At 41.0% G+C, this 24,344-nt stretch overlaps 1 protein-coding gene across 1 annotated transcript in view; it reads left to right on the top strand.

The window, feature by feature from the left end:
- LOC111926676 (uncharacterized) overlaps positions 1-24,344 on the top strand; it is a 253,168-nt gene that overhangs the window by 23,895 nt on the left and 204,929 nt on the right. The window contains exons 7-8 of the mRNA XM_086873383.1: positions 14,376-14,495; positions 21,816-22,033. The gene's annotated coding sequence lies outside the window, so the exon portion shown is untranslated. The remainder of the gene's footprint in view (positions 1-14,375; positions 14,496-21,815; positions 22,034-24,344) is intronic.

The raw sequence follows: 24,344 nt of genomic DNA, 5'->3' as shown, positions 1-24,344 counted from the left end.
AATATTCAGTTCTCACAAATGCAGTCTGTGGTATGTAGACCAAAGCCTAGTGGTGGATATCATGTTCTGTGTTCTCTAGAGGCCAGACTATGCTAATCTTGGCTTTACTGGTCTGTGTGTTCTAAAATGATATCCCTCCCTTCTTGTCAGAGACAGGGAGCTCTGTCAAACAGCTGGGCTGTCAGTGGCACTACAGATGTTACCTAAAGATTGGTTGGATGTCTCTGAACTGGAATCCTGGGCCATGTTTCCAGTTAGCTGCCAGACAATCAATCCAGCTCTTTTCCTGCAGTTTTAAAAACCCTCTAATAGTGATTCCCCAAAATGCCACAGTTGCTGGGATTTCCTTGTACAGACACACCAGGTGTCTCCCCTGTGAACCTGCACAGCCAACACTCAAATCTGTTTGTGTCTCCAGTGAGTGTTGAGCAGAGCTCATCATGAGATGTGGTGTTGCTCTCTGTGCCTGTCTCCACCTGTGTGTGGCTGGGGACATTTGGTTCTTGGGCTCTCTCCTGTCACTCAGGGACAAATGTCTTTCTTGTTTGGAGGGGATTTAGGAAATACAAGTTAGCAAGTGTGTCAGTGACTCTTATCCCTCCCATTCTGCCTGTTCTTGTGGTTGACTCTTTAATGTATGTTTAGGGATTAAATCGACTCTCTAGCTACAAAACCTGTTATGGGCTTAAAAAGCTTCCAGACTTGTATTATAAACTTTTAATCTGGATGGTAACGAGGTTCGAACTCGTGTGGTGACTGTCCACAGCTCAGTGTGAAATGAAGACAGATGTGGTCACAGTCCTTGCCTCAAGGCATTTATAGTTTAAAACCAGTGAAGGAGAAGGGTTAGGGTGGCTTGCACAAAAGTAGTGCAAGGAATCATCTGCCCAGTTGCACTTGAATCCTTCATTCTCTGTCTCTGAGCTGCACTGTCTTCATGTTGGCCTATGCTGCTCTCTTTTCTCTAAAATCATCAGAACCAGCCTTTTAAAGTGCTACTTTAGGCTGCCTCCTTTTCTCCCATGTCTTCAGCAGCTGGTGTTGATCAGGAAATTTTCACTGACCATTCTTCCCTGGGATTTTTCAGTGTGGTCCTTACGGAGGACTCTGTTGCCAGCTCTGTCTCCTTGAGCCTAAGGAGGAGGATGTGAGCACTCATTTAGACACTGGTCCTTTCTCTGCTGGATGGTTTCAAGAGCTGCAAGTTGATTTGGACCCTTCTGCACCTGTGAAGACGTGGGCTCCTCTGGGTGACCACCATCCACAGTAGCACTGACCCACAGAAACTCTTCCCCAGCTCTGGGAGTGGAGACTGCCTGCAGTGAGGAGGGGAACGGGGTGGAGTGAGAAATGTGGATTCATGCACTCACCCTGCAACAGCCTTCCTGGGTGGCCTTGAACATATCACTTACATCTTTCCTGCCCCTCCTTTGCTTCCTTGTGCTTCAGTCTCCCACCTGTAAAATCAGGATGGTAAAACTTCCTGCTGCCCTTCCTCTGGCTTAGCCATTCCGGGGGTCAGCTCTCCACAGCTGATGTTCTCTGTGCAGTGCTGCAGCATTGAAATCAGTGAGGCTGTTCTTGGTCATGGGCTAAAGGCTTAAAGATATGCACATAATGTAAATGTTCAGAAGCCAGGATTTACTGTAGGTTTCTGGGGTGGGATTTTCCATGTTCCTGAAGGCCATGTCAATGTATGGGGGAAACAACAAACTGATCACTTAGCCTAGGAAATTCAAATTTTAAATCCATATTCAGTCCCCTGAATCAGTGGCCTGACTTCAGAAGTGCTCACCACCCAGCAGTCTGCTGTGAATATGGCAGATGTGAATTTGGTGGGGGATTAATATTTTGGCAGATGCCACAGATTTAGATGGGTTGGGAGCCTTGCTGTAGATGTGCAAGGTTGCGGGGTGGCAGTGGCTCTGCGTGCATATGTGTTTTCTTTTTCCCTTAAATCACTGCTTCAGTTCAAAAACCTAACTCATTCCCAAGGACAGAGTACATGCACTGAGTGCCTTGGTTCATCAGTAGATTCCAGACTGCCAAATGCATTTGGTGGTCTTGGGTGTTTTCCAAGCGAAGGAGTCACAGAGACCTGACAGTGTGCACATGTATTTTCACACATAGATATTTTGGCATTTTAGCTGACTGTCTGTGCTCACTCAGTAGAAATGTGGCTCGAGTCATTGCAGGAGTGAGGGGGTGGTCCCAGAAGGTCAGAGTTCAGTCTAGTGGTAGGGCAGGGTGGGGAAGCTTGGATTGCAGCTGCCTACACAAAATTTGACCTCAGATTAACCAGACAGCTTCAGTTTCCACTGCCGCTGTCCCAAAGCCTCCATGAGCAAAAATAACCAAAGCACAAGCAAAGAAAATAGATTTTTGGAGTCCATACAAAATGAAGAAAAACTTATTATTTTTCTTTATAATTTATGAATTGTCTCTCTCTTTGACTAGCCCCTGCTGAAAGCAAACCTTAGATATTCTGGGGCCAGCATCACAAGGGTGCACACATTTGTTGGTGCTGAACAGGTTAGGCAAGATCCTTTGCTGATGTTAATCAGCAGGGCCCTGTTGAAGTTGTGCCAGTTTGCACCAGTTAAGGATATAATTCCTGAATGTAATAATTTACTGCATTATTCCCTTTAAAGTTTAAACTCCTCTTCTTTATCTTCTAACTCTGAAAGCAGAGCTGTTTTTTATTAGCTAATGGGTTCATAGGAATGGGGTGTTTTTATTAAATATTAAAAATCCAACATTTACCTTGACTGAAAGGCTTGTCTTCATTTAGTCCTGGTTGAAGCTGACAGTGAAGAATGTAGGCTGTTCTTGCCAAGTCCTGATATGGTCCAGAAGCAGAGTTTTGTGAGTGGTGAAGAGTCTCCCTGCTCAGAACTGATCTTACTGAGTTTCCATAATCAAGGACAGACTTTTAGAAAGGCTCAAATTGGCTTGTTTTTCAGAAACTGCTGAGTATTGATTGCTCATCTTCCTTTGAAAAACTTATGTTCAATTTTATGCCAGAAGTTTCTGAGTGCCAGGCATGCTTAAAAAGCCAGTCTCTGAGAGTCATTGAACGCTCCCACATAACAAATTCTATACATTTTCAGACAATCTGATTTTATTTTTAAACAACAGTGTTGTTAAGTGAAGGGTGGCAGTGGTGTGAATAGCCTTAAAAAAATCAGAATAGTCCTAAAACTTCATTCATGTCTTGCAGTGAACTTACCTGAACTCAGAATATTTTGAAGAAAGGAGTTCTGTTTCATATCTTCATATACCTGTGTGCTCTGTTTGGTTAAAACTGGTGCAAAAAACATTTTGCTGAAGAACTTTAATTTCTGGCCTTATCAGCAGGAAGATGCATCATGTAACTTGTTAGACCAATCCAAATGCCACTATATTTAAGCCCAGAAGGCTTTAATTTTTTGCATAATAATTTGTGAAGCTTTCAAAGTTTCTTTAGTAAAATTGGACATTGATCCCATAGACTGTGTGTTTAAGCCCTGCTGACTTTGTCTATAAGAAATTCAAACAATATTTTGGAAAGATATGTAATTGTCTTTGGGACAGTGTATCAGACCTGACCACTCATCATGGCCTGCTATATTTAAGAGCACTCCAGGAGGTGCTCAGACTTCTGCACCTTCTGAAAAATATGACACAAAATTAAATTAGTTTTTTTTTTTTTGTGCATCAGAATTTCATTATTTGACAAAAAAAGGTAGTGAAACAAATCCTTCCTTAGGCTTTCATGAATAGCTGTTGTTTGAGTGGTGCCACAGACTGAAGCATCCTCACCTTCATGTCAACAGGCTTTTTCATTACAAAAGATACTCGTAGACAGTAGATGCAATGAATTATAAGAATGTCTGATAAGAATTGTCAGTAGTCAGACCATGAAATATTGAACTCTGATCTATATATTTAGATACAACCTAAACATTAAATTCTGCTTTCTAAATTGGCAATAATACTTGTGTTGACTTCATTACACAAAGTTGTTAAAAACAATAGATTTTTTTCCCCTTATTTTCAAATCAATCCTTCCTGGTTAATATTCAGTACGGTAAGAGTGAGGGAGAGAAATATTCTATTAGAAAGCTTTAAGGTGAAAGTCTGAATTTGGTTTCTAGGAACATCTTTCATTGCTATAGCTGCAGGCTTTTGCAAAATTCAAAGTTACCTTCAGAAGTCATCAAGGATAATAAGAGAGGAATAAGTGCACTGGTGAAAGGTATTTGAGGTGAGAGTTTCCTATTCCCACAAAGAAAGAACTAAGTTTGAGGTACTGTTTTCTTTTCCTGGGGAGGTCTGAGTAAGGTATCAGTTATTTATGTGGACAAATATGGTTGGATAGGATATGGTTTCATCCTTCACTCCTCTCCTTCCACAGTGCCCAGGAGCAATCAAGGCAAGAAGGTTCTTAAAATATGGATTTGTAGCTCTTGTGGTGCTTGGTCCCATAGCCATCCAAAACAGGATGAGTGACCAGTGCTGTGTTGTCAGGGAGTTGGATTTTGGAGATGGGTTTGAATAGATTTCCCTGGCTTACTAAATTGCTGAAATAAAGATCTAGAAACGGGTTTTCAAAAACAGTTTGCACCCAGTCATGACTCACTTGAAGACCATACTAAAGCTCCTTTACACTCATTTCAGTCTAACACTTTTCAATACCTTTTCAATATTTTCTAATTGTTTTTTTCTAAGTTTGTTGCTCATATTTGCACTGAATGATATAACTACAAGTTGGGGTTAATCCTCCTATGTCTTAATTATTTGTAAGTGGAAGATTTTATTTCTGCTCCCCTCTGCTTCCTCATCTCTTATTCTGTCTCCATTTGTGATTGTGTGCAACCATCATTTTGGGGGATGAAAGGGAAAAGGTGATGTCCATTTACTTTCCTGCAGATAATTTATAAGAGCTCTGCTGCCTGGTATATTCCCACTTTCTAGACAGTGTGTCAGTGTGACTTCCAGGCTGTAGATATTTGACAATGAAGGGAAATAAACAGTGAGTTTTGGCTGACATGTAGAAAAGTATTAGTTTTTAGAATACTGAAGCTGTTTCTTAATATAGAAAATCACCATATTTTTGAAAAATGCTGTTGAAATACAATTTTTTTGTATTGACTGAAACAAAGCTAGAAAAGATCTGGGTGGAAAATCCATGATCTGAATGAATTACTCATCTCTACATCTCAATGTGACGACATAACCTTACAGAGTATCTTAAAACAAAGCAAAGTATTTGCTGCTTCCTCCTTCATTGCTCTTTAACTCAGTAACATCTTCCTTCCCATGACTTGTTCCATTATCTTCAGTGTGGCAAGTTTAGCATGAACTTACTCCCTTCAACATGAGTGAAATGATTAAATCTACTCTAATTAATTGTTTCAGTATGTTGGGAGAAAGATCTTTCTTCTTGTTTCTTCTCCCCCACCCTCCCGCTCCTTTCCCACATGTTTTTCCAGTAGTTTCTGTAATGGGCCAGGCTCTGCAAAGCATCCCAAAACACACCTGGAGCCAGGTGTTTGGAATTACCTTGGATGTACCTTCCTATCTCAGCACTTCCCTGCATCCCTCACTCTTAAGTGTGCCCTGAGACTTCCTACTGCATCCTGGTTTGTGGCACTTTATTTTCTTCCCTTCTTGGGACAGAAATGAGATCTGACCATGGAATTCTCTGGGTGAGGGCCCAGGGCCACAAACCACTCCAGTTAGTTCAGTTGTGTGGGCTTGTGGAAGTTGCCACATGTGACATATCCATAGGGTAAGGCACTGGTTGTCCAGGCAGACCCATGCCTGACCTTTTGCCCTGGAAAGTGGCAGCACAAGGGCAGTCAGACAGGCTCCCTCAAGATTTAAATGGCTTTAAAAATCTTGATTTACTGCCTGTACGTATGTGTACAGGAAGTAAAGATTTTGAGACAGTCATGTGGAAACCTATAAAATTCCTCCTGTGCAATTATTCTGCTTCAGATAAGTTGATCCACTTTTTGTCTTCCAGTGCAAAGTACACCTAAACTTTTGAAAATGAAGTTTTGGTGGAACTGTGATTTCAGACAGACATTAATCCTCTGGAAAAGCAGAATCAGTTTTATTAATAAGCTTTAACTATTGTTTTTATGCCTTTGTTTAATGTGCTTGAATGTTGAATTATGCTAAATTATGTACATGTTAAGTGATAAATTACGTAATGCTCCAATGTGGTGGAAATTAATAGTGGAACTTCCTTAATTTTCTCTTTTGTTTTTTTGCCATATACCCCATTAAATCCCTCTGTTATGTAGATGGCTTTGTCATAAGAAAGGGGAATGGGAAGAAGGGGAAAAACCCCCAAGCCCCAAACCAAACAGAGCCTTGCTCCCTTTGGACAGATGGTGAGGGCTGAACCGTCATAAAATTGTTATTGCCCTAATTGAAATCACATTGGTGTATTGTTCTCAGGCGATGCCAGGGATGCTCCCTGGGATGGGGCTGCCAGGGGCGGGGAGAAGAGTCCCACCACAGAAATGCAGAGCTGTGAAAATCCTCCAGAAGGCTAGGAGAGATTCCAGCACCTCCTGGGCTATTGCCGCTGACCCAGGGTCAGGCACGGGCAGACACCTCACAGCTGCATCGCTTCGCCTTCCTTTTCCCAGTGGAAATTACTGCAGGGAGCGGATTGCCCCAGACAGCGTAGCTGGAGCCTGGGAAAACACGTGCTGCTTCGGAGTAGTTCATTTAAAATATGGTAAATTAGAGGCAGGTCTTGTAGTCACAAAAGCCACTAAATGAAATAAATCAGGGCTAAGTTTGTGCAGCGTTTCAGTTTATCGCTGGTCGATGAATTATGAAAAGATGTTAATGGTGGGTGGGATAAAGAACGGCTTTGATTCCTAGGGCAAACTGTGGAGGTGATGCTCTAGGATGGTCTTCTGATTGCACATCTGGGAACGATATGGAAGTGTGGTTTAATCCTACATGTTGGCAGAATTCCCAGCAGCAGAGAAGGAGCAAGTGCATGCATCTATGCATGTCTGTTGCTTGGATGTTGGAGGGACAGTTTTACACAAAAATATAGGATATTTTTAATTTTAGTTAACTCTGTTTATCTTCAATACCTGTGAATTTTGGCCTTAACCTAGTGTGCCCTTTCAAGAATGCTGGTATTGAATACATTATTTCATCATGATTCTGGTGCACATTTGAAGCCAGAGATGAGATTCAGGTCATTGTCACAGGCCTGTGCAATCCAGAGAGTTCAGTGGCTTGAGTTTACTTCCTTTTTCCTCCAGCAGGTCAGAAAAGTTATTCTGTAAGTCCATAAAGTTTAAACTTTGCACTTTAATATTTTTTTCTTTAGCTGACTTTCTTTTGATCATTAATCATCAGGAATGGGTCTATCTTATTTTCCTGCCAAAAAAAAAAAAAAAAAAAAAAAAAGTGAGCTTAGGCTTAAAAACCACTGGAGGTTTTGGTATCTCTGATTTAAAATCTCACTGTGTTGCTCAGTCCTCTTCAAGTCCAAGGAAAGAGCAGAGAAAACTACCTTTTTATCTCAGGGATAAGAATGCTCTCACTGACACTTTATTTTTCATACAGAACTGATCTGTTTTATGGAGAATCTTCCTGTCCTCTTGCATTTTCAGAGTTGGTAGAAACCAACAACACACATTACTTAGGTATAAATGATGCAGTGCTCACATATCAATGTACTTTAATCCTAAAAAGATGCCTTTTATTATAGCTCATATTTTATACATGAATGTTTTTATGTCAATAACATTACAGTTGTTGAGTCTTTGGTAATGGATTGCATTGTAACAAGCATGAGTACTAATAGTGCAAGTTCAGACTAGAAAAGTTTTCAAAATTAAGAGATATCAGAGTACTTTTCCTTTTTAAAGAAGCTCAGGAAAGAACTTCTTACACTTGGAAAATAGCAGACAGAACTTCTGAGTTCTGATTTCAAATTTGGTTCCCTTCTTGATTTTTTTTCTTTCTCCTTTTTGTTTTTTGTCACCTTTTATCCTTTTCTCCTTAATCCCATCATGGAGACAGAAAGAAAGAATTAAAGCGCCTTTCAAAGTCTGAAAGTTAAACTTCCCATTTCCATGGGGTAAAAAAAAAGCTTTCCAAAGTTGGATGCAAAGTTTTTCCATGCTCTTGGTGGCATGACCAGCTGTATGTATGTACATATTCATAAAGCTCTGATGGCAGTGTGGAAATTCTCTCCACAGTAGAACAATATAGTTATTTCAGTTTGCTTTCCTTGAAAAAAAACAAACCCCAAGCTCTACCCTGCCAGAATCAACCAAAAAAATCAGTAATACCAGTCATGGAACAGGCATCTAATTTCCAAGTTTAATTAAAAAGGGGATGGATAGACTTATTATCCTTTGTTTTTCAAATTCAGTCATCTTTTATGGATCGAAATATGCAGGTTGAGAATAAAACTATCTGTTGTATAGAACAAAGTTGAGATTACCCGTTAGTGGAAGTCCTTCTATATTCTATATTCTTCTTTCAGGAATATTTTGAACATCAGATCACCTACTGAATAAGGCACATATATTAACTTTCTCTCTATCTTTTGCACAGCAGACCTCTTGGTGGCTTTTTGACTCTGGTTTATTGTAGTCCTCCTAGATGTATAATCTATCTAGCCAATCTGTAATGTCATGTTATATTACTCTTGAGGCAGAATTATGACACTTTTTTCTTACACATGCACCAGAAGATGCCAAAAAGCTCAACTTTTTTAGGCTGTGCTTCTGATAAAAAAATGTCAAGAAAACACTCTGGTGTGGGAAGCTCACAACTTCCAAGAGGGATACAGTTTAAGTCACTTATTCCCCTACTACCACATTACAGTTTGCTTCATGCCCTTCAGCCATTGTATCTATGAGTTATTGGTGAATGTTGAGGTTGTAGCTAATTCCATGCAGTTCCTAAGAAGTCTTTTAGTATCCCACATCATCCCACAACTGAAGCTCTTTTAAAATGTCTTTCCTGTAGGAAAGTTCCCGCTCCTCTCAGAAGCCTGCCAGCTTCTCTTTGTGCTTTTTGCTTGCTGTCTAACAATTTTAGCTGGACCCGTCCTGCTCTCTAGAATCTTCAAACTGACATTATGCAGTTATTCTCAGGAGAGACACAATATTTGCTTTGCCCTGTAGGACCCCACAACCCGTGAAGGAGCAGGATGAGCACATGTTTTGACTCCCCCGTTTCTTATTTTAACAGCAAACATGATGCATAGCACCAATACAACAAACTGGAGACAAATTAAGCATTTTTTCCATCTGCTGCACCATCTGAAAACCTCTCAGGCAACAGATGAAGCTTTGCATTTGGATGGTGATTGGGCAAGGGGGCGGTGAATTGGCCTGATGCATATGAAAGCGTGAATAGGTGCAAGGATGCGAGAGTAAGGGGGGGCTGGGGGAGTCACAGACCTCAAGTGCTACTTTGTCCAGGAAGCATTGCAAGAGGGCTCCTGTGCTGGGAAAGCTGCTGGATTTGCCTGCTGTGGGAGCTGAGATGATAGCTAAGGAAAGGTGGCTGGTGATAGAAAACATGGCCCACTCAGCAAGAGCTTTAAAGTGGGAGGTTAAAGGAGTGTCTGTGAAACCGGCCTTAGGCTCTAACTAGAAGTGAGGGAACTGAATGCTATCCTGAATTTCCTGACAGCTCATCAAAAGCCAGAGATATGAGGGGGAGATATCTGGGTAGATTGCTCACTGAGCTGACACAGACACTTATTTTGAAGTTATTATGAAAAATATGAAGTTAAACTTACTGCGCTGGTTGTCCAAGTCAGAGGCATGGGAGGGGCGCTGGGATTTACTGCCCAGTAAATGCAGAGGTGCTCCTGGAGTGGCACATTCCACAGTGGATGGCTGGTGTCACAGAGCACACTGTGCTGCTCCAGGGTGTTGCTGAATGTGGCCTGCTCCTCTTTTGACACTCAGCTGGAGCCTTGGGTGCTCAGCTCTCTCTGTCGTGTGGAAAAGTGTGCTCCAGGTTCTGAAGGTGACAGTTCACATAGCCCTTGGAGCCAGAGACTGGAAAACATCAGTTCAGGAGCTCCCATGGAGGAGCCATTTATTTGCAGATGCTGTCACCTGGTTTATTATTAGCTCTTGGATTTTCAGTGTTTTTCTCTAGAAATACATACACACACACACATTTTGGAAGATTAATGAATTCCAGCTCTATATCACTTTTACCAGTGATGCTTTGTCTGGGAAACTACTGTCCTTAAGAATTATGGATTGCAATGACTCAAATCTTGGCAGGAACTGCTTAATGCACAGGAGAACACCTTAGCATTGACTATCAGGATTTTTAAATTTAAATTCCAGTTTTTCCCCAAGTTTCTTTTCAGGACAACAGTAGGTCAGTAGATATATTTTCCTCCATTTCCTCTCTCCTCTCCACCTGGAGTGGGCCTTGTCCTGCTCTGTTTATCTTTTTGAATGCTAATCCATATTGAGGTTCCAAGACAGTTTCTCCTCACAAGAAATGAAATTGGTGTGGGGATGCAGGTGTGTGTTTGTGTGTTCTCAGTGTTGCTTGCTCATATTCTGCAAAATACCTCAGTCATCTCTCAGGGCCTCTGTAGAGTGTCCCTGTGACTTCTCCCTGCTGAGCAAGAGCTCTGTGCAAATAGAGAAACCTTCCTCACTGCTTGCAAGGCCTTTCCCATTGGAAATGTCTTAAAAATAATATCAATGCAGATTTCCTAAAGACTAAACATGACTCACTGCTGGCGCTTGTGAGACTGTTTCTAACAGCTCCATCCAGTGGCTTTGGCTGTAACATGAATGTGGGGTTTGCCTCACAGGGGTTCAAGACCTTTGGGGCTGGGAAATGCTGCTTTAAGACAGATGATTTGACAGTTATCACCTTGCAGAAGGAAGAGTAATTGATTTAAAATGAGAGATGTGGTGTTTACGTTTTGAAATTACCTGTGAGGAATTTTTATTCTCCTTGCAATCAAATGGCTCCCACTTCTTGGTGTGCAAGGGGAGACCGTCCCTCTTCAGTGGCTGGAACATAAATTATGCTTGTTAGGAAGATGAATAGAGTTCCTGTGTACAAGGGATTTCTATTTTTAAAGAGCAAAATATCCCAGGTGAACTCACTCATGCAGGAAAGACCTGCTCTACAGTTCAGGAGAGAATGTTGGAATTGTTCAACAAGTTTTTGATGTCTCATTTTTGTTGAAAAAATGCCAATTTCTTAATACAAAGCCTTTGATTTTCAAAATTATCTTTAATTTTGAAATTTAGTTGTTTCCCTTCACTTCTGAACAAAATATTTTAATCAGGTTTTTATTTTAAATCTTGTCACTTTTGTGGGAGTGATGCAAGTAGATATTCAGGCTGCAAAAATTTGAGATTTCAATTTTACTGTCTTGGTCAGGATGGGAAAAAAGCTCTCAAAATCTCAGAAATTCTCATGGGTCAGGGGAAAAGAAAGGTTTCCCACAGAGCTCTAGTCAATGGGAGTGTTACCATAAACTTCCCTGTGCCTTGGATCAGGCCCTGAGAGCGTATCGGAGATTTTGTCAGCCTCATTGATTGCACAAACCAGCCTTGTTATGAGGAAACATTCCTGGGCCAGACAGAATTCTGACATTTGTCTGTAGCCTTCACATCGAGGAGAGATTATTGTCTCCAGAGGGCCATTCTTAATGATTTAAATCTGAGGTAGATCGTTTTTTCTGGCAGTGTGTGTGTAATCTAATCCATATATTGTTGAAAATAATTGGCGTGAGCATAGAGTTGCTCTGCGGCTGTGGTCAGTCGCTATTGACTGCATCGAAACTTGCTGACTAGGTGGTAGAAATTATAAGAGGACCTGGAAAACCAAAGTAAATAATAATAATAAAAAAATAGTCAAGAAGATATTCAAAGTGGGGAAATGTGGAAGTAGAAATGCTTCCCACTGGGATCCCTTTGGAAGCAAACAGTCTGAGCTTTAGAAAATTTCCTCTTGATAATTACACGTCAGATAACATCACACAGGCCGTATGACCAAGAGTATGTAAAATCTGTGTTTGTTTCCTTCCCAAAAAGCTGGATGGTGACTTAAGGCTCATCCTCTGAGCAAAGGATGGTGTGTAAACTGCACCACCCAAGGAGCAGCCCCGGGAGGCAGCGTGACTCACAGCCACGCTGCTGAGGCACAGATCCCTCCCTGCTTTCCCTCCACTCCTCAGGCTGTAAAACAGAAAGATTCTGCTCTTCGGTTTGGGCTTTTTCTATTTGTTTGTCTCCCTTAAAGATAAAGTGACTGCAGTGGCACAGCTACCCCAGCTTGTAGTTGGTGTTGGAGGGAGAATGCTTGGAGCAGGGACACCTTCCTCTAGACCAGGCTGCTCCAAGCTCCATCCAGCCAGGCTTTAAACACTTCCAGGGATGAGGCAGCCACAGCTGCTCTGAAGAACCCTTTCCAGTGTCTCACCACTCCCAGAGTAAAACATTTCTTCCTGATATCCCATGTAAACCCAAACTCTCAATTTAAAGCCATCACCTCTTGTCTTTGTAAATAGTCCCTCTATCATTCTTGTAGGTTCCCTTCAAGTACTGGAAAGTTGCAGTTACTTCACCCCAAAGCCTTCTCTTTTCCAGGCTGAAGAATTCCAATTCTCTCAGCCTTTTTTCATCTTCTGGAAGCAGGGATATGAGGACAACTCCAGTTTGTATCATACCCCAGTATCAGAGTAACTTATGGAAGTGAGTTATTTCTCAAGCCTGGCTTAGTAAAGCATTTCAACACACTCTTTAATGCTTTTAAATGTTGATTGGATTTAAATATGTGCTTAAAAATAAGTGCTCTAATGCTTCACCAGAGAAAAATGTTGCTATGAGATTATATTCCTTTGCAAATGTTCGGCACATTGCTTCCACCTCCTCTGCATTCCTGCCCTGTCCTGTGGTGAAAGGGCTTTTTGCTGACTTCAGCTTTGGACACCTCACTACTTGCTAATTAGAAAAATATTTTAGACATTGTTTATTAGGACTTGGCACTATCTGTTAGTGTTGCTTCTGTATACTAATCATATGTTTGGATTGAAAACAGAGAAAGGCTGGGGTGGATGGAATATTCTTGGTAGTACCCTACAGAACAAGACATCAACAGCAGTCTTTCCCCCTGGGGTGCAAGGTCCACTTTGAGACACATCTCACATGTTGAACTGATTAGAAAGGTATTTGAATAGGAAAAAGGCCAAATTTTAGCCAACAGGTTGAATTTTATTTCAGCCCCAAGAGTTAACTTTGCAAAAGAAATCAGGCCTCCCATTTCCCATCCCTTGGCACTCATGCTTCCTCCTTTTCTTTCCATGATTGCATTAATTGTCAACTGAAAGAGACATTCAATCCATAGGTTAATTTCTTCAACATGAGTAGTTTTAGGGATACTGCTCTTAAACATTCATCATACTTTTTAATTTAGCATAAATCTGTGCAAAACACAGCTTTAGGAGGTTCTATTGAAACTGCAGTTATAAATATTTCACTCAAATTATTGATCAGTGCTGAAGACAACCTCTTATGCTTGTTAAAAATGCAATAATTTTTATTGACTCTGATTATTAATGAACATTAACAAACTGAAAAAATCCTTGTCCTGCAGTTTGGTGGGTTTCTTTTGTTTTGCTTTTTTTAACCTTCCATCTATTGAATCTGCTGGTTGTTGAGCATGTAGATGATGGAACATTTGGGTAAAGAAGTGACAGGAGCTGAGAGAAGACAGTCTGGAGTACACAACCACTGCTGTCACAGTGTATGTAGGCACAGAACTCACTTTCATACCAGGGCAAACTCTTTGCTGCGCTACTGTGCATGGGTACATGAGCTATGCCAAGGATTTAAACATCCTGGGAGACTTTGAAACTATAGTTTTATGTATTTTACTGGAGGGTAAGCTTGTAGCTGTGCTCTTGATCTCACTGAAGAGTGGTGTGTGGAGCTTCTGCTGCTTGGACCAGAGCATGAAGGAAATCCTGGGTTAGAGACTCATGGTGTTTTTACTGTGGTCCCTTTGCTTCAGAGAAAAGTGGCTGTCCCTTTCAACACTCAGGTCCTGTAGTGTTCAGTCCTGAGACTGAATGCTGTGTATATATCCCTAATTACATCTACCTACATATTGCTGGGGGATTGCAACCAAGTTTTCCTTAATTGGAAAAGAAAAGAATATTTCCTACTCATCTTATGGAGCAGCTTCCACGATGTAACTGATAAAATAAAGGCTTGGTTTAGCGTGATAAAAAGATGTGTTTGCACTGGGAAGTGGAGGGAACTGTGGAGTTTATGATGCTCTTACAGGAGAAAGTCACATTTGTTTACTTGAAATAATTCCTGTTTCCCTGCCTAACATAGGTGAGGACTTAGCTAATGCATTCCACCTGCCAGAGTCAGCAGGGGAACTCCAGAGACAAGCTTCAAGCTGCTCTCAAACGGCTTCTAGTAAGACATCTATTGAATTGATAAACAGCAAAGGTATGTGCAAGACAAGATTAGTGAATTTATTGATTTATTTTTAGCTCAGTTTGTTTAGAAAAGACAAGTTGTGCTCATGTCGATTGAGCATTTCTCATTTTCAGGTATCACACTGGAGGTAAATGTCAATATTTGAATTTCCATTCACATAATTTTTGGATCTAGTTAAAGTACAAAATCTTGCACTTTTATATTTAATGGAAACTTTAACTACCTCCCTCTCCCCTACTCTCCCCTCTGCCCCTCTCATAACATCTCAATAGTTTGAATTTGTCCCTCTTTACATGTGGGACCTTTCAGAAAGGCACAGCTTGATGGATGTTACAAACTGAACAATGACTGTCTCATTATTGCACATCTCATATATGAGATTTTCTCCTCTTCCACACCTTGTAGAATTTTTCATCTGGGGGTGAAATTCTCCCATATTCCCATCAGTGTTGGGTACACCCAGCCAGTACCAGAGTTGCAGAGCTCAGGTTGTAACAAAAGTGACAATACTGCCATAAGGAAGAGGAATGGAAAGAATTAACTTGTGCTGGCTGCGTTGTGGGTATCTCTTAGCATGAGGTAGCAGTGGAGAACAATGTTTATTCATTAAGATATAATTGCTTGGAGCTAGATGCATTTCTGCCTTCCATGCTGGTTTGCTTTGAATGCCTTGTGTTTGGATTTTTCTTTCTCCTCACTGTAATTTGCTGTGCACTGATGGGGATAAACGTCATCAAAGGTCTGAAGCTTTTGATGTTTCTCATATAAGATGCAAATGTTTAACAGATGAAAATTATTTGCTAATAAGTAAATAAATATCAAAAGCAGCAGTACAAATAAAACCCCCTTGTGTAATAGTGTCTAAAAATTCAAGTGACTTATTTAAACACTAGTCAGGCCCTTCTTTGATGTATGTGAATATTTTCAGGCAGAGGTATTCTCATATTGTTAGACCGTAACTGTTATTTTCATTTTCTTTAGACCTCACTTGAAGCATACTGGGGCAGCGTAGAACCAGTGAATCTTTCTAGATATATTGGAGCTCAGGGACAGAGGTAGGAGGGAGCCCTTCAAATGTCAGTGATTCCCATCCACTTATCTGTTCAACTTGTCTTGGAAGACTTCCTGTCTCTCAAATCTGGCAGAAAGTCTCTGTGTGCTCTGTATAGACTCCTACAAACTTCTTGGATTCAATATTAAGCTCAGGGGGTCCTCATGCATCTCTGAAACTTTCTGCAGGCTGCTATAATAAATACTGGGCAGCTGAAAACCATCTAAAATCAGGATTTCAGACTGAAAGGTGAACTTGCCTTGACTATGTCACTGGAAGACCTATTTTGCTGCTAATCATTGCAGCCGACTCAGAGCAAGCCAGAAGAGTTGCCTGGCCATTTTTTATCATGACAGCCTGAATCTTTGTAGTACTCCAGCTGAAATCTGGGAAAGGATGTTGGGCTGGACATGTTATATCTTGACTGTTTTTTGGCTGATTGCTGTTTAGGGGTCAAGGTGCTTTGCCCTTTGAGTTTATTCACTTGCAGCTTGGAATGGCTGAAGTATTAAAACCCTTAAGTGCATTTCTTGTCAAGGACCTCTTAAATCAAACACAGCTTAAACGAGTTACTGAAAAGAAACAGTTTCCACTTCTCCCTTAATCTGTCTCCCATGCTCAGTAATTGATGTCTCGTTTCATGAGTCACATTAGCTTGCCCCAGGTTAAATCTCTTGCAGCCTAATCCTGCACATCCTTCCGTAGCTGATGTCTGTGCTGGGAGATGGGGAAGATTTTGCATGAGTGAGGACTGCCAGATGGGTTTCTGCAGGAACTTGTGTTGTTTTTACCTAGAGGGGAAAGAAACTTCAGGAAAAAAAGAGCATCTATAATTCTTTGCCTCTTGGGTGACTGGAGAGGTGCCCTGGGTTGGTCTGGGGATTCCCATGGAGAATCTGTTGATGAGGGGTTCTGTTGTATGAACATGCAAGATATGGAAGCATTTGGGATCTGATGTTATAGCACCTAGGAAGCAGCTAAAAACACATGTGAGGCAGGTAAACCAAGCAGAGATTTCAGCAGGGCTAGAGTTAAAACCAGGCATGGCAGCCTGGACTTGATGATCCCTGCAATTGAGTGTGGACTGCCCTGTTTAGGGAGATGGAGTTGGGAATGTGTAAATTATGTTATTTTGGTTTTTGTCACTTCTGCAGGGAGGCTTTTCTGAGCTGGGAAATATATTCTTAGAATTTCTCAAAATATCTGACAGCCATTCTCTTCTTTGATTTCTTCTGGTCTACTATTTTGTTATGGAAAAGGGAGAAAAAAGCAGGGACAAAAAAGCATCTAGTAATGAGAGTTCTGAGATGTGTTTGATGCGAAGGAAAAAGTGACTGTAGTGCCCATTTTCATTACAAACCAAATTTTCAACAACAAAAATTTGTCATTTCGTGGCTGTTTTCATTAATATTGCTGATGAAGAAACAAAATATATTGGAAGACAACAGAGCATCAACATTTTCCTGACTGCTGCCAATCACTCTAATTAACAAAGAGGAAGAAAGTTGTGCTCTTGTCTTCACTTGGTTTGCTCCCTCAGTGCTATACATAGTAGAGAATCTGTGTCTCACCCCTTTTGTTTGTTTTATTTATTTTTTCTGTTGTCCCTGTGATTGTTTTCTTTCATAATCAGACCAATTAACTTGTTGACAGAAGAGAACCACTTGTGGAATTTTTTTTCCCCGAGTCTGGAGCAAAGTTGAACAGATAAATAGTCTTGTCTGTAGTGCAAGACAGGATGCTGTGGAGGGGGATTGCACCAGACACGTGTCATTAGTCACTCCCACAAGCCTTACAGGTGTGACATTAATCAGGTTGTATGCCATATTCCCAGAGTCTCACAGGGGTCTGACACCATCTGCATGGCTCCTGTGTTCAGGGTCACTAACTGGGTATGCAGAACAAGATCACTTCCTGAGGCATCCCTGCTTTGAACAGGCCCCTTCCACCCTGTGATGGATTCCTCCAACAGCCAGCACCTGAAGGGCATCGCTTTTCCGGCACTGATGGATGTGCCCACAGCTCAGTGAGCACCCCCTCCTCTCCTGACACTGTCCTGTCGTGTGGGCACTGTGTTTGGAGTGCTGAGTTAGTGTGGCAGCATCTGAGGAAATCAAGCAGGATGCCAATGGTCTTATCTAGAGACTTCTCACTTGTCCTACTTTCTTAGAGAATTTTGACAGACACTTATAAAGGGTCAAGGATATATCAGTTTGGGACTTGGTTCTCAGGTCTGTCATACCTTAGCAAGGCTTGGAGAAGAAGTACCTTTAAAAAGGTTTTGCAGTGCTTGCTTGCAAAGAAATTTCTCCATGTTACATCACCTGTGGCATCAGAGCTGGGAATGGGCAAATATTTCCTGCCTCCCTTTTCCACCAACCATGTGCAATAGCAGTTGTAGGGTAGACAAGTAATTAATTCTTAGCATTCTCTGTCTTCCTTTCATATCTGACTGTATATTCATCTCTTGAACTTGGCTGCTTAGTTGGTGGGGATTTTAAATCAAGCACCTGCATGTCAGACATGTCACAAGGTGATACAGAGGGTCCATCTCTTAGGCCATGATTCCCATCAGTTCTGCTACAGTGAGATCCCTTAGGGAGTCATGTGCATCCAGCCCCAGGCTGCACAGTGGGGAAAAAGCCATCTTTGAGGTAGTTATCTGTATTTTAATTCAATAAAATAACTTGCTGTATTTCTTCCCTTGGGAAAATAACCACTGATACAGATTTAGCTGCAGTCAAACCTTGCAGTGTCAATATCTAAAGAGACAGACCTAGTTTCCTTTAGGCTTAGGAGTCTAACAACTTGGGAACGGTTTCTCTCCCTCCCTTCCCCCCGAGAGATCATGCTTGCTAGACGGGCTTTCCCAAATTCTCACAGCTCTAATCTGGATACCATTTAGTGTGACAGCCTTCTTCCCGGGTTCCCACAGCTGGTTAGTGTTTTGAATTCCAGCCTCGTGAACTCATATCAGGCTACATGGGCTAATGCTCCGAGCACAACCTAGAGCAGATATCTCTGATGACAGAGTAATGGAGAAACTGCGGTGCTTTCTGCCTCTTTATTAATGCACAGTCATTTGTGGTGTTCTTCAATTTCTGTGGAGAGGAGCTGACTGCAATGCCTCACAGAGGCATTTAAATGGTAATGGAGGTGAAAGTAAAATCATTCAAGTGTGTTGCTTGCAAGACCAGTAAACCAACCTGCTGCAATGGGAAAAGTTTATCAAATCCCAAGGGTCACAAATATGGCTAAAAATATCACTTAAATAATTACTGTCATATCCAGCTGAATTCTTACAAAGGAAAACCCCAGGAAAATATGTTCTGTTTTCTCTCATAACATCCAGGCTTCATCTTGGCTAAACAGTGTTTCAAATAGCAGGAGGCAAGGGCTGTCAAAGAGTGCAATGGGCACAGCACCCTCTGTTCAAGCCTGATGTGGAAAATGACATTGAATTCAGTGCCTTGGACTTGTTCAGGGCTGATTTCAGAAGCAGCCTCCAGTTCAGGAGGGTAACACCAGCATATGGCTGGATTTGGGGGGGTATTTTGACCCTCTTTAGGTCAAAATGTTAGTTCTGAGCTACAGCTGATTAAAGGTGTGACAGAGGAAATTACATGGAGCTGGCTAATTCTTCACATCATCCAGAGTGGTTTGACAGTCTGCATCAGGGCAATATCAAATATATGTTGTCCATGCTTTGAGTCTTCTGTTGTTTTTTCTTTAAATTACAAAACAACAACAACAACAACAAAATAAATCCCTCCTTTAGAATGAAAAGCGACTGTGCATCAAAATGGAAATGATTGGTGGCACGTGTTGAGAGCATGGGAAGCAGTGGGTGGAAGTCAAGCATTTTGCCTGCAATTACACCATTCAGAATGCTATTAGGGAGATGTTTTACTTAAAAATTGTGGGGGTGAAGCTACACTCAGGGCACATGAGAAATGAGACTTCACTCTGAAGCGTTTTCAAAACACTTGAATGTTTGTTTTTCCTTTGATGTTGACACAACTGCATCTTATGACTTGCTCATCCTACTCCAGTAAGTACCAGTCAGGAATCTTGAGTGCTGTGTGCATGGGAAGCAGCTTTCTTCCATGGAGAGGATGTCAAGAAGATAGTTTACTGGGAATCTGTAAGTGGATCTCTCTATTTACCATACAGACCCACTCTGGGAGAAGGTCAGATACCTAGAATGTTGTCCAGTTTGTGGCCAGCTCCTGGACTGGATATTTGCTGGGCAGAGAGCAAAGATGATGTGGCCCAATAAAATATATTGTGTTAGTCAGAACTTCAGAGTCTGACCAGGTATAATAAATACCCAAAATTACAGCAAAAAACTATACCTTTGTACCTTGAAATACAATCAACTTCTTTTGCTGTGTTTTTGTAGGTTAGTAGAGGCTTTTCCATATCACACCCTCTTGTATAATCAGGTAGTTCATCTTGAATGATTTTGTGAGTGAGAAATATGTCTTATATATGATTGAAGGTAGGACTAGAAGGGATTTGTCCACCAAAAAAACCCCTCTCAGTAAGTGATCTGCTCTACAATCCCACTTGTACATTTATCAGGCTGTTTAAATCTGGATGTTTGCCATCTACTGAGGGGCAGTTTCAGAACCTTGGTCCTTGGATACTTTAAAAATCTCATTTCCCCTCTAAATGTGGTAGCACTCAACCTTTTCCAGGTGACAGGATCATCCTGTGAAAACAGGGGTGTTTAACCTGGATATCCTTTAAAATGTGATACATCTCCTCAGCATTTGCGTCAGAGAGGAAGAAGGCGGCTGGTCCCACTGCTGAATTCCAACCAGGAATTATTCAGGCCTTTAGGAAACATGGGAGAGCAAATGTTTACTGACCGTGTAATTAGCACGATGACTTGCTCTGTCTATTGGCCCTTAGCACCATATTTCCTGTCTGAGCAGTGGAAAGCAAAAATATTAGTTGCTGTTTTACTAGAGGAACAAGTGTCTTCCAAATGAACAAATGATCTATTACCAGTCCTGCAGACTCTTCCCATGGGAATGGGCATTTTGCTTCTTTTTCTACCAGCTAATTTCTTTCATACAGCAGGTTCCCAGACACATCAAATGCCTCACATGTTGAGCTGTTAGTTAGGATTTATGGTCTCTGTGTTATCAGAGTGAATTAAACTGTGGCTGGCAGTCAGGCTTCTTCTCATGGGCTCCTGTAAAAATGTATACATAAATTAATAAATTAGGGCTTGATATTTAATGTCTTTCTAAAACACAAGACCACTCTTCAGAGGTTTCTTGCATTTCTGGGGCAGCCAATAATCAGTCAATATTAATCCTTTGCTTGTTGAAAGAATAATACATATAGGCACAGCTTTGGTGGGTCTTCTGGAGCCAGATGAAAGCTGGTGAAATTTGGAGTGAAATTCCGTGGCTGTACATTACTTTGGTGTTAATAGAGCTCAGCTGGAGTCTTGAGAGGAAAACACAGACTTAGCAGTTTGAAGAAGAAACACTTTGTACATTAGTTTTTTAGTCTAGATCTTCATTACACAGTGGCAGAGTTGGAAGGATGTGAGTGCTTTAATATTAAACTAGGTCATATGAGCCTTCATCGAGTGCTTTTCATTTCTAGTTGTAAGTATGTCATGGAAACTTCTTTGTGGTAACATAAAACATAGAGATTAAAAGCAAAATTTGCTGTTTGAAAAGTGAAATTAGTTTTTTTGAAAGGTCAAATGAGTTCTTTTAATGTTTCTGTGAAATTTTCTGTAAACTGATTTGCTAATTTATGTTTGAATTTATGGGTCAGCTTGGAGCTGAATGGAATGTCACTTCTAAATGTGAGAATCAAGTATTATGTATGGAGGTGAGAGCAAATTGTTGGTTTGGGGGGAAATGGAGAGTAGAATCCATGAGATTTTGCAGTTCCTCAGGCTTTGCACCTTTGTACCATCTGTGTGATAAGCCAAAAGGAATAAACTTCTTTAAAATAAAGGAAGCTAAGCCTGTACTTCTTTTTCCTCACACCTGTCCTTCAAATCTCTGCTGTCCTTCTGTCCTATCTGCTCTAAAAATTGAATTCTTTAACCTTTAGTTAAATATGTTCTTACGAAAACAAAATCCCCCCCCAAAACCCAAACTGTACAAAATTTCAATATTTACAATTTTTTTTCAAGGGACTGATGAGAAAAAGGGTGACACTTTCAAGCCAGAAATGTTCTACAAATTGCAACCAACAAGACTGGGTCATAGCTGACAACCTGGCTCTGTTTTTATCCATTTCAGACAAAGGAAGGAACATTAAAGCCATTCAGGCAGCACTGTGGTACCACATCACATCTGCTTCTGCTCTGAGACACCTCTGTTCACTGAAGTGTGACCATGAGATCGATTAGACCTGATAGTAAACCTCAGGTCTGAGCTGGTCCAGACCAACAGGACTGAAGTGCTGATACTTTGGCCGCTCATCTGCACTGCCCAGGTGTTTGCTGCCTTTCTTTCAGGTGAGATTTCTCACTTGTTTGGTTTCTAAGAATTATACTTTTCAAGGAGCTCATGGCTGTGACATGGTTCCACACAGTTGACATAGTTTATGCCACTCTAAGTCACAATAAGAGTCCTACATCAGTTCCACAGCATGTTCTACAAAGCTTTAGTGAAGTACACTGGGTTAGTTCAATCATTTTCAGATCTGGAGACCAGATACCACTTTAAGTAATAGGTCAAAACTGAGTCTGTTTCATTTGAGTCTTTAAAAGCCATGAACCTATATCCCAAACGTCATTCCCTGCCTGAACTTCGCCCAGAGGATGATTCCAGCCAAAGAGAGGGCTGGAGGTTGTGGGTGAGTATTTTGCTGGGACCATTTGCCATCTGCCTTACACCTGCTGGCCTTGTTTGTGATTGCTTGCCCAATAATTTGATATGACAAAGCATTAAAGCACCTCTGCAGCTGGAGTAATCCAGGTAGCTGTGTTGAAAATCAGTGGTGTGATAGCTGATGCTGTGCTGTGTTGGTTTTTTGTTTTTTTTATTTTTTTAGAGATAGCTTGCATTCTAATATTTCTTCTTCTCTGACCCTTAGAGTAATAATTTCTGCTTATTTATTTTTATACTTTTTTTTCCCATCCCCCACAGTTAATATGTATTTCAGGATGGCCCTTCTTAAAGTGAATACTGTTTGAGAACTTGTTTCTTTATATTGGAGACAAAATAGGATTTTAGTCTAGTGATGTCTACACATGAATTTAAATTTTAATGAGTGAGAGACCCTGCATAAAAATGATCAAATTGTGTTATATAAGTATAGTGGATTTTTTTAGTTTGGCTAAATTGTATTCTAAAAAATATTTTATATTGTTCAAGCCTCATAGCACTGCAGAAATTATTCTGCAATAGAACAACCAAAAGAAAGAGAAACAAACTAATACAGGATTTATATTTGTGTAGGCTGTGTTTATTAGGATACTTCTTTATCTGTATTCTGCAATAATAAAAAATCTGATTTCTACTTTGCTATTGCTTGTAATATTTTGCAACTTGGTGGCATAATGTAAATGTGCCAAAATTTGAGAGATTCATATACCACTTTTCAAGCAACAAAAATATATCTTAGTCCAGCAAAGCGAAAGAGAACAAGCAGAACAAGCAGAAAACCAGTATTTTTGTTACTGAAATCTCCCCAGAGTAACAGTTTAAAACCACAATAGATAAAAATTATATTACAGTATTCTTCTGAGATGTGGCAGTAGGATTTTAAGGGGGACAGGAATAATAAGGAAAAAATGCCTGCAAGACTGTCCAAAAGGTGCATTTGTCCTCCCCTTTCCGAATTTCTCTCTAGAGTTGGGGAATTTATCGGTGGAAAGCCTTGTGCAGTAGAGAAGTAGTTCTTCCTTGCATCTGGGAGGATTAGAAGCTGGATTTTCAAAACCAGCTCAATATGTGAAATCTGATGATTAGACCAAGTTTTGTTGAAGTCTGTGGCATAACCCAAAACCATGTCTTGGAACCACAGCCAGAGGCCAAATTTCTGAGTATCTTCATTTGGTCTTCACTGAGAGCTGTCCCTGCCTTCCTTGAGCACTTTTGCTGTGTGTCACAGAGCTTGACAAGTTCATAAGCAACCTTAGAAGAGTCCTATGGAGACAAAAGTTGGACAGTCCTGGTGGCACCTGCCACCTCTCCTGGGGAAGTAATGCCTGGAGGACGATGTTCTGTCCCAAGGTGGTGGGATTTTATTGATTCAAGAGAGTGACTGTAGGAGTGGAAAGGGGAGAAAGTAACTGAATGAAGATATCTGTAAAAAGGTATTTCATGGACAGAGCATCCAAGCAAAGTGAGGAGAAGGTCAACAGAAGGAAAGGACCTCCAGCCTCCCTCTGGTGTGAGTGTGGTAAGAGAACCTCTGGCGGCAGCAGAGTTGCCACTCTCCTCTAATTCACCCTTTGCTTTGCAATGATTGGCTTCTGGTGCAGGAGAATGTCAGTTTTAGTGGGATATTTCAATATTTCTCTACCTCAGAAATAATTACCCTGATCAGTTTAGACAAGGAAATGTGCAAAATGGGATCCCCTAGCAATATTCCAATTCACAGAAGCCCATGTCAGGTTTACCTCACTATCAGATGAGATAAACTGCGGGACAGAAAGCAAGGAGAAGTCACTTTGTCTTGTCAGGCAGCTTCTCCAACACATTCACTGGAGTGGGATTCTTCACTCGCAGCAAACACACACATCATGTGCCAGGCTCTTTCCAGAGGCTGGGAACCTTTCTGCCCCCCATCCTGTTTGGTTCCCAAACAAGTCAGACACC

The sequence above is a fragment of the Cyanistes caeruleus genome, chromosome 2, assembly GCF_971803275.1.
Source record: "Cyanistes caeruleus chromosome 2, bCyaCae1.hap1.1, whole genome shotgun sequence".
NCBI lineage: Eukaryota > Metazoa > Chordata > Aves > Passeriformes > Paridae > Cyanistes > Cyanistes caeruleus.
This window is presented reverse-complemented; position numbering and strand designations above follow the sequence as displayed.